Raw genomic sequence first — 12,096 nt, forward strand, 5'->3', positions numbered from 1 at the left:
TTGCAATATTGCCGCTATATCTTGTAGTTAGAATTAAAAATCAGGTCTCCCTAATAAGTCATAAATAACCTCAAATGAATTGCATGAGCCGTTTGATTTTTTTGCTTATGCTATAAATAATAAATTTTCAATTTTATATTTATAGTGTTCACTGGAAATTAAGTTTTAATATCAAAATATTCATATAATATTTCACCAACTGAAAAACATAATATTTTAGCATCCCACTAGATTTGTTTGGAAGAGAAGAAAAAAGGGTAAGTCCAATTATTAGTACATAGGCTCATAAGCACCATGTTTTATATATTAATTTTATTTTAAATGACCCTAGCGTATATACATTTTATATACTGTTAGAAATAAGATCAGAATTGACTTTTTAAAAAATGTTATTGGATACAATTTCACTATTAAATTAAAAAATTTTCACAAAACTAAAAATAATTTTAAATTAATAACTATCAACTATCTATCTATCTAAACACACTGAAAAATAACGATCAATTGATCTATCGCACCAGCACGTGTTGCGAACGAGAAAAGAGTCCTGATATCCTCTGACGATTGCTTACATGTCGTTCGAATCTCTCCCACCCTCTCAAATTAATACGATATATATATGATACATGTAAACATATATATATATATATATATATATATATATAGATTCCCAAAAATTTTCACATTGTCTAAATTTCTCAACAACATAGCACTCAAATAATAAAAAAAATTGTGTCAAACATTAGAAATGTACACCACATTTAAATACCAATATGTATACCTACCTTAAGATTCAATAAATTATGCCTAAACTAGAGACCACTTTTTGAAGTGAATATAAAACTCTTATACAATGTATTGTATATTGTTTTCACTGATTTATAGTAAACATACAAAATTTTTATTATAACAAATAAAAAATGAACTGTCTTATCACATTTTACTTCCAGCACATTGTCACATTTTTGAACTAATGATGAGAATATTTCAATTTCTTATGTCAATACACTGATTCCGATGATAAAATATTGAAATCTGAAGGTATTACTTTTATCCGTGTCATAACGTCAACAGTAAATTTGGTAAAGTCACGTAGAGTAGAAAAGATTCTTTTTCCGAAGAAAATTGGTGAGCTTAATAAACCAATTTTCAAGAAGAATTACTTGATTCAATAAAATAGCAGCGAATAAATGTAGAATATTTTTACTATTTATTTAAGTATACATAATTTTGATTAAATATTAACGACATGATTTTGTTTATACATATTTAAATTTAATTTATACTTTAACAAAATATTTCTAAACCAAAAACAGTCATATCAGTTTTACCTAGGTTGATATAATGTAGACGATTTGATTTGAATTAAATTTAATGGTCTAATAATGAGGTTAGCTATTTGAAAAAGACTTAAAACTTTGAGGCAATGTCTTAAGTGTAGCTTTTGAAAGTTCGATTAACACAAAGGATTTATAATGACTGAGACAGTGAAAAGTTATTCTCTTCAATTTCACTTAGACAAACTAGTACAAAATAATTCATGCAAATGATTTAAATTAAAACAATGGTTTCCATTTATTCATAATAAATATTAAATTGTACAGAGACGTGACAAAATGTATATATTTAGATAATAATATATAGTGTAATATATGACAACAAAATAAAAAAAAAATCTTTAGATTAACAGTTCCGAATCTGCCTAAAAGGGTTTCCCAGATTAATACATTAAATGTTAATCCTCTTACAGATAGTCAGTGGACCTTAAGGTTCGTAGCTTCGCACTGTTAATCTATTTGCAATTGTAGTACACCACTTTAATGGAATACTTTTAGAGATAAGAGGAATGAAATTTAATTTTTCTCACCAATTTTTTATATAATATTTATAAAGATTGCTCTAAAAATATATATTTTTTATTATTATTTTACAAATATATATTTTTTATTATTATTTTACAAGTTCCTAAGTTTTAGGTATATTGAATTCATTTTCTAAGTGTATTAGATGTCATAAGTGTGATAGCTAAAATTGATCATTATGGCATTTAAAATACGAAAGACATTTCTGCATTCAAGATCTTGAAGACTAATGGTACATACTTACAGTGAATAAGTAGAGGATTTCGTTCATTTAACTCATGCATTATTCAAACAAATTTCGTTTTTCTCGAATGGTAGGAATGAGACCCAGTGAGATATTTCTTTTATTGGGCGTTATAAGGGGGTGAAATACCACGCAGTAAATTATAAACGTGAACAGTGTAAAGTTTATATTTTTTTTGAATATAATTAAAATATGTCACAGATATAAAAATATATCAACCTATACACAGCCATGAGAGGAAAAGTGTTTATAGATTACGAATCAAATTTAAGCCTCAATTGTCTTTTTATAAATAAATTATTTTTGTGTTTTTTAAAACTTAAAAATATTATAATTAAAATGTAGGGCATTAGAAAGTATTCTTGAGCTTTAAAATTTGAGACAAAATTTTAATTATCGTATTATTTACATATCCAAAACTACTAGAAATTCAAAAACTTTTACTACTAATATACTTATAATACTAAGTCGTTATATATAAATAAGAGAGAGAATTCAAAGATTTCAGCGACATGTAGAAATTCTAAAACTTTGACATAAGTTTAAAACAGTTAAGTTCTGCAGGACATAGGTTTCCTGGGGCCATGTTTTAAATTTTATTAGAACACTGAATACTAGCAAAGTGAGAAAATTCATAAATATTGTAACCAAGGAGAAGGGTCAATTTTAATCAATGAGAAAGCATATTCTACTAAAAATTGGAGATTTTCCCCTCTTTTGTCCTAAGGTCGTTAACAAGGCAGCATCCCACTTTCTTACACACCCTATATCAATAAATTACATCGGTTCCTTTTCTAAATGACTCACTTTTATCATAATTCCTTATGAAACCTTGTAGCAGTAATATATACGAAAGTAATATAAAAGTGACAGATTATTCCATTCACTTAACTAATAAATCATGAAATAGTTTATAAACAGCTTTTTCGTTAGCTGAAACAGATTTGATTAGGCTCTTATTAAACATCTTTGTGATAAAGAAAATATAAAGGATTCCGTAAAATTTATTTTAAATACGTTCTAAAAGATAAAATAGAAATTAGAAATTAAAAAAAAATAACTAAGAATATCACAAACTTTATTAAAATTGTGAGTTACTGAATTTGTTTGTCATATAATTATGTCTGCATATAGTTATATCAAGCAGATTAAAGGTGAACATTTATTTACAAGTTTTATTAAAATCTTTGCGCTATAGAGTTGATAGCTAGATACAGTCACGTCACTTCAAGCAATCTCATTTAAAATTAATGTCAAGACGACTGCAGTTTCCATGTTGATACGATTCTTGATATGATGTATAAAATTATGGTCCTTATTTCCTGCTTTTAATATCAGCCCTCCTGAGGGGTGACATTTTATTTCATGAATCTGTACTAATATTCTCAAATATATGAAAAGAGTTTATCTCATTATTTCTTACTTTTCTGAAAACAAGTACTGACGTTATATTAGTCTTTAATTTTAAATTTTGATATGTCAACCAGCACAAAATTTTCCGCGAATTATTACGTATTATTACAAGACTACATGCTATCAACATATTGATAAAATTCATCTCCATCTCCATAGTAAACTTCGAACACGTTAGTGAAGCTGTGGCTAAAATACTATGTAATAATAGAACTAAAAGTTACTTCATAAAAACAAACCTTAAACTTAGTCTTCCAAATTATTTATTTCTCGTTATATTCGTAGCGTTGATAGTAAAAAATGAATTTCACTATTACAAGTTTTTTCCTCAATTGTCTTTATATTAGTTATGCTATTATAGCAAATAATTTGATATCGAATCTCACGAAATAACATCGAAATATACATTAAAAAGTTACAACGATGCCCGAATAAAAAACAGATAAATAAAAAAAGTATTGTATTCCAGTCATGAAGAATTATTTACGGTAGTTTCTTTTGATCGGGAAATACATGTTTTAGATAGCAGTAACCGCGATTTCATAAAAAAAAACTTTTGTTCTTAGGATGGGTATAATAAAAATACAACCGAAATTTTCGTTTCAATAAAATAATTAAAGAAATAATTAAAACTCAAATAAATTTGAATATTAATAAAAAGTACAATAGATATCAGGGAATATATTTTATGAACCTTTTTTGTTTCATTTTAGACATTAAATACAAACATATTAAATACAAATTAACTTTTCTTGGCAGTTCAACCGGATATAAATGTTTAGGCGATCCACAAACATGTTATTATTGTTGAAAGAAAATTTGGTATAAGATATAATAAATGTATGATCTAAGCTTTAACCGTCATTGTATCCCTCATTTTATATCGTAATATGAAGCCTCAAGGAAAATAATAAAAAAAAAGCTCTTGTCTTTCGGACTACGGATTGATTTTATTGTCATTTTTACGTCATACTTTAATAAAGTTATGATTGATAGCATAAAACATCACTGATTTTATTTAAGAAGTAATTCGTGTGCTAATAATTTTTAAAGTAGCCTAAACCATAAAAATATAAAACCTTAGTGGTTATGTTATTATAATTTAATATCAAATGATGAAGATGTTTTTCGTGTAATTAAAACCCAGAATAATTAAAAAGTCAATAGTTATTTTTATTGAAATGCTTCACAAAAGTCTTAATGGAAAAAAAAAGTTCCATTATTTATGCGATGAAATCAATCATGTTTTGTAACATACACATATTTTCGACAATTTAAGATAACTTTTTAAAGTAAGATAATTGCTAATAAATAATTTTCCTATAACGAATGTTATATGTATATGTACGTTATTAATTTATACGACGCAAGGTACATCTGAAAATATTTTTATCTTCGTATTAAAAATTAATTTATCGGAGCCTCATCAAAATTTACCTAAAATAATTTTCATCATGTCATAATTTCTTAGTCAAACAAGGCGGTGGTGGTGTGGGAGAAATATTTGCTTACATTTAATAAAAACTTATTTTTGAGGTAACTATATCAGAAGTTCAATGTATCAGATCTGTTTTTAAAGGAATTTATATTTGATTAATATTCTTTAATGTCCTTTTAAAATGATATTATATTTTCTTTCCAAACACGAATGGGTACATCCATTTTCGTGATTATATTTAAATTAATTATTGAATAAACTTTAGTGTATCCAATATAATTTGGATAAGAGATTTTGTTAAATACAAAATTCAATTAATATAGTGATGGCGTACATACACACCCACACATAGAAACACACACACACACACACACACACATATATATATATCTATTGCATGAAAAGTAATTGATGACATGAATGCAAATCTTGCCAACCGTGAGGGCATATGGCAAAATTTTTCGTATATAGGAAGGAAAACATATAATACTCCCCATTCTTTATGGAGGGTATTATATATATTATTTACAATTTGTTTTCTTAGAAGCTTACATAAAAATCGGAACAAAACTGTTGTGGGGCTTCTCTGCAGAAGTTATTTACATCGGTCAATAGAGGGTCATCCATAAACTTACTTTTACCATCCAAAAATTTACTCACACATTTGAGGATGGGGGGGGGGGAATATCACTAAAATGTGACATCGTGTGACAAGGTGAACGAGGGTGACGTCAAAGGCTTTGTATCGTACCATGTTAAAAGTTAAAATACTAATAAATGTGAAAATAGTGAACAATAAATTCAGTATATGTGATCATGATTTATACTTATTAATACTTTAGCACTCTGCTTTTGACAGTTACTCTAATGTAACAATATTTAACTTCAATATTGGCATTTTATTGCAAGCAAGATTATTAAATTCAGAAGAAATCTGAATAGTAAGGTTCTAATTATATTTACATCACATGCGAGAGATCTGTTGCTTTTCCACCGTTCGTGGTTTAGTTGTCACCAAGTACCATCGCACGATTTGGCACTTTGAAAAATGTATTTTTTCGCAACAAAAGAGAAGGGTGTTCGGAAAATATAAGCTGTGATAAAGACGGGGAGAAAGGGGTTCAAATGCCTTAAAATTCATGTGACTTCATGTATGGAGGACCCCTTAGGCCATATTGAAAGGTCTTATAAATATACTTTATTACTAATATGAGAATTATAATAGTGTTCAAAATAATTCATCACCAAGAAGGGTTCCTGAGCATTCTGGAATATTATAACAGAGATTCTATATTGCTCACTTGCTCAACTGCTCACAGATTTTATAACTCTGGCATAGGCGAGAGTCTGTTATAGGCGGCTCGCTCACGACAACCGCCTGTCAAGGAGTCTGCCATCTCGCTTTGATGATGGCCTCGAGTAACGAGAAAGGGTGTGAGTATCATCTGCAGAATAATGAATATTTTCATTTAACAACACACATAGATATGTCAGATAAAGGTTGGTGAAGAAAGCACTGAGACTTTTGAGATTCCAACACTTAATTCCATCTATTAGCAAAATATCTAAGACAATCCAAATAAAGGTAGCTTCAACAGAAAGTCTCGGTGCCTGACCTCATTAAATGTCTTTGCTCTGTCATATAAAGGCTAACTGTGCAAACACTACTGTTCACCTACTACTGGCTGACCTGCTAACAAAGCTGGACCCTCAGCTGCCGACAACGCCCAGAAGGTACTCTGGATACCTCTCTATATGAACGCGATACTACATGAAAATAGTATCATATGACTGAGGTCTCTTGTAAGGCGCAGGTACTTCGTCAATCGCGCTACTCTATTTCAGCGATATAAATCTCACGGTGACCGATCTCTCTCGACTCGATAATTTTTAATGGACATATCTCAAAACTTTTGTCCTAAAAAAGGGGTTATCAGTTTCCGTCTCTGAAATTTGAATTATGTGTATTGTCCGATATAGCTCAATGACACTTGTCATTTCCAATCATAATATAAAAATTATAAATACGTATAAGCAATTAATATAAACACTTGCAAAGAATTTCATCAACGGACATGGTTTATAGAGCTAAATAAGCAATAAAGTATTAATTAAATTATTTTATTTTTTATAATAATATACTAATTAATTTGAATATTGGGTATATTATTTTTTATTTCATATTGTTTGTACTTGGAGAAAATTGCTATTACGATAAATTGATTCTCGATACGATTTGATGTCGTGAATCCAATCAACGTAAAATTATTTAATCATTTCATTGTTATCGGTAATCGATACGGACATTTATTTTATTAAAATGCTATAAAATTCAAACTGAAAGTATTGAAAGTTAATTACCAATGTCGATATTATTTGATAACAATAGTAATTTAAAATATGTGATTGCCATTTAAATAGAATATTAAATTAATATCAACTTTTTCTTACGCAATATATAAATATGTTAAAATTAAATATACTTTAATGAAACAAATTCATCTCATCACATTACAATGGAATCAGTGAACTTATACACTTTTTGTGCAACGGTTCAATTTTTGTTTTTTTTTATTTTATTTAATCTAATTTAATATTCTTTCATATAAAAAGTTATTCAAATACACCTCTATAAGTATTACATTTATATATTGTTCCATGTATGGTACATACTAATTTGAATACCTAACGTAGGTGCAATGTAGGTCATTGTCTTGAAACCGCATTTAAAAAAAAAGATAAATCATCAAACCCGCATGACTAAACATATGACCTGCTTTAATGGTAACCAGGAATCAAACGGTAATCAAAACGACGTCTGTGATTTTTGGGATACCGTAAAAACCCAACGTAATACAAGTCATTAACTAATAACGAAATAGTATATAGACTTTGGAGAACGCATCATCCTATGAATCAATAAAGGGCAATAGATAAAAGTGAAGTTTTAGTATTCCATAACAACTGGTCAAAATAATACTATGTATGTATTTATAACTGAGTAATTTCCAACATTATTAGAAGGTTATCCAATAATATATTTGAAATTTGTATAACGTTTTAATAAGCAATGTAACAGGTGTAGGGCTAGGTATAGGGATAGGGACATCCCACAGATGCATATACACGGAAACCATTCAAATATAGATCGGCTGGTATCTTAATTATATGCTTGTTATTCAGACATAAAGTATTAAATTTTTTCAATAAAAGTGAAGGAGATTTTAAAATTCTGAATTATTAAAGTTCGATCCACCACGCTTGTTAATAAGAAAGTCATTTATAAAGTAATGGTTAGTAACTGCAGTTTGCTGTCAAATTATTTATAAAATCTAATATAATCTAACAATACAACACTTCACGTATTTTAAGCAAATATTTTTTTTTAGATACAAAAATATAGTAGTACAATTCTAAGGTATTCACTAAGTATTTGAATGGATTAAAAGTGTGATATGCACCTAATAGAATTTTACTACTTGAATATACATACTGATATTTACATTAAAGAATGAATAGACATCAACATTGACCCCTTAATGTTTTGCTATAAATAAAGCAACTACCAACGGAAAGTAATTTGTTTAGTACACCAAGCTTTTAATGAATAAACTGTTAATTAATTTTTAGTAAACTTCGTTAATCCTCTCCTGTCTTATGTTGCCACGTACAGGAAGACTCCAGTTTCATGCACTAACTAAACGAAGACTAAACTAATAATTGTGACGAGTTGATCATTATGTTTAATACTATGAGTTATGAAATAAAATGAATATATTACAAAAAAATTACATATTTTTAAAGGAAATTAATAAAAATTTATTTATCTTTATATATTGACCTGAAATTTTTTGAAACAAATAATTGAAAAACACCAGTTTTAACGCGTTTAATATTGAAACTCTATGCTTAATAAGTGCACACTATAGGAATTAAATACAAAACTAATTTTATCAGTTTTTTTATAGCATTAAAGTAAGCATTTTATTGGTCATACTAAAATGTTTGAATTCTTTTAACCATAAAAACTGTACATTTTATTGAGATTTTAATGGAATTTATTTATGAAGGTATCAAAATCTGGAAGTGATAAAATAAGTAACTAAACCATCACGAAAGGTGATCACTTCTATAATCAGACCACTACAATCCAATGTGATCTCGCGTTTCATTTTTGAAGATGTGCTCTCATAGTTTCAGGCAGTATTTCCATCAACAAACACGTTTGGTCTCTGTGGATAAGTTTGAGGATTTTTTCGGATATCATTATAATGACGCCAATTTAGTAACCAAAAAGGCTTTTTGTCGTCTGGTAGTTCACTTAATCTTTTTATTAAGTTCCAATCTCCATTAGCTTCTATGGGAAGAGCCGCGTTCTCTCCATATTTGTTTGTGATGACATTTGGTTCTACTTCTGGATAACCGATCGGTCGCAAACCAGCATAGAATGGCCTCTGTGCAAAACTTATAGCAAAAACTATCGAGCAAAACAAAATGATTTTGTAAACTGCCATTTTTCACTAAAATAGAGAAATAGAAAAATTATAAGTCTCAAATAATAACAGTAAAAAGAAAGGAAATGTTAACTTGTAATGATACTCAAAAGGAATTTTTGACTGTACTCTTTGTAAAGAAAATAAGTAAAAAGTAAAAATGAATTAAAAAAACTTACCTTTTATTTGTAAAAATATAAACTCGATAGTCTGTATATCTCTTCGAGTCGGTGCAAGTCGATATGAATGCAAGTGCAATGTAGCCGTCGAGTAAATATATAAACCTTTGCCGTTACGCTTACAGTCGACGTCAGTAGTGACACACTTGGAATGATTTAAAATTTAAAAAATATTTACGCTATAAATGTAAATGCCGGGACATTAGGATATATTAAAAAACCATTAGGATATTTAGGATTAAATTTCAGTGGAACTGTGTATTGCGAGTAAAACGCGGCAATAGCTGGACTTGACGTATAAAAATAATAGTATTACTATTTCTTATTTTTTTATAAATTAAAGGTCTCAGTTTAATTTATTTTTTATCGAGGTATATTTTTGTAGTTATAAATATTGTCTTTATTACTTAAATAAATAAAAAAAATATATAAATTAATTATAATAAATATGTAATGTTAGAATCGATTTCAAAGTTATCTCAAAACGTGCAACAATTCGTTGGACGCTATAAAAGTACATCGTGTTAACTAATTATCTGTTAAGCACACATTTAAATTAAAATATTGTTGGAGTTTTATAATTTTGTTCATTTATGAGCAAAGAGTTAATATGTTTCTAACTTATTTTATTTTATTTTTTTCATAAGAAAACGTTGAGACAAATATACATTGAGCATAATTTTTGACCACAATATTTAACATAAATTCTCGTTAAATATACTACACGTACTTATTACATAATAATATAGGAAAAAAAATGGTGGCACTACTCTCCATAAATTTTTAATCTATAAAACCTATGCGCGTAATGCTTCACGATAAACAATTATCCTTAAGGCTAATGACGTACACTTCTTTATAAAGAATTTTCGTCCATACCCCATATGGAAAGATAAGCAATTTTTATGATTTATTTTGAATAACAATGAGTAATTGTATTATTAGTAAATTTGTGGCTAGAAATATATTAAAATGTTGTTGCAACGTTGCGGTTACTTTTTTATGTGCATTTGAGACAATGCAGACGAGACATTATAGTCGTAAAAGAAAAAAGTAAGAATCGCCTACGCTCACTTAACGTAAAGAATATAAATAAATCAATATAGCTAATATGTTAACCATGTACATACATATTTTTATAATTCCAACCAAAAAAGAGAAAATAAAGTTTTGTGTATTTTATTTATTAATTATTATGTTGACAATTAATTATTTATTAATAATATTAAATTATTTTCCTTGCTATTTAAAAGTTCGGATTAAAATGACAACTACATAAAAATACGACAATGAATCTTATGGTTGTTATTTTTATTGAGCAAAAGACGAAATATAAATGCTTTGTTTTACATTCAACTCATGATCGCAAGTCAATTTAAGTTTTTCGGAGAATACCTACTACTCGGAACTCACTTTTTGTTTTTTCCGGTTAGAATGTTTTTTTTTTTATATGTTCTCTTTTCTTTGCACTTAAGAAACAGTTATACATACTAAGAATTTATTGCCCAAATATTTTAAAAAGGTCAACTGTTTTGGATTCACTTAGAGCGGCTTTGTAAGTTTTGTAAAAGTCATTGATATTGAGCCCGTCTACCATGAAACAGTTCTTTCTTTGACAGCACACTATTTTTAACCCGAAAAAAAAGCGTCGTTACACTATACATTCTTTCTACATGTACTTCTTAGCTTTCTTCTCTTTCTTTATAATTGTAAATATTTAAATATATCGAATAACAGACAAATATGTCAATTCCGTTCCTTTTATTAATGGATATCACAAAACAATCGTGATTTTTCCATTATATTGCAGAATATGTCCTATATAAAGTCATTAGAGCATAGACTATATGCGTTTTGATATTATTAGAAATGCTTTATGTTATTGATATAAATTTTACTGACAAGAGATCATTACATCTATGTTAAAAAAAAAACGCAGTCGTTTTGATGCAACATTAAAAAATATTGAAGTATCAATTCCATATGATTATTTTTTGTGGACTCCCCTGGCTAATTCATTCATGTCCATATTAATATATCTATGTTAATATTGATGAACGTCAGATTCATAACTCTACATACATATCATACATAATTAAATTACAAAATCAATGCTGAAATTATTAAATTTGTGAAACACTTGTTCCATTTTTCCTGGATTTGGGAGATTTTGATAAAGTCAGAAATATTTTTTATTATAAGTAGGTATACCATAAAACTATTAGTGAAGTATTATAAATAAAATTTTGAATGAAATATTTGAAAACATTAAATGCAAACGTATCAGATTATATCACATAATTTTATTATAGAAATGGAAAGCTCATATAAAAAATGATTGGTCAAATTAATAGAATGCAAAAATTAACTTCATATATTCTTACTACTCATTTAATATACTTAACATTAACCCTTCATACTTGTCTTTTGGTACTTATTGTTTGCAAACGATGAAGGTAGTCCCAGT

Source organism: Danaus plexippus, chromosome 17, assembly GCF_018135715.1.
Source record: "Danaus plexippus chromosome 17, MEX_DaPlex, whole genome shotgun sequence".
NCBI lineage: Eukaryota > Metazoa > Arthropoda > Insecta > Lepidoptera > Nymphalidae > Danaus > Danaus plexippus.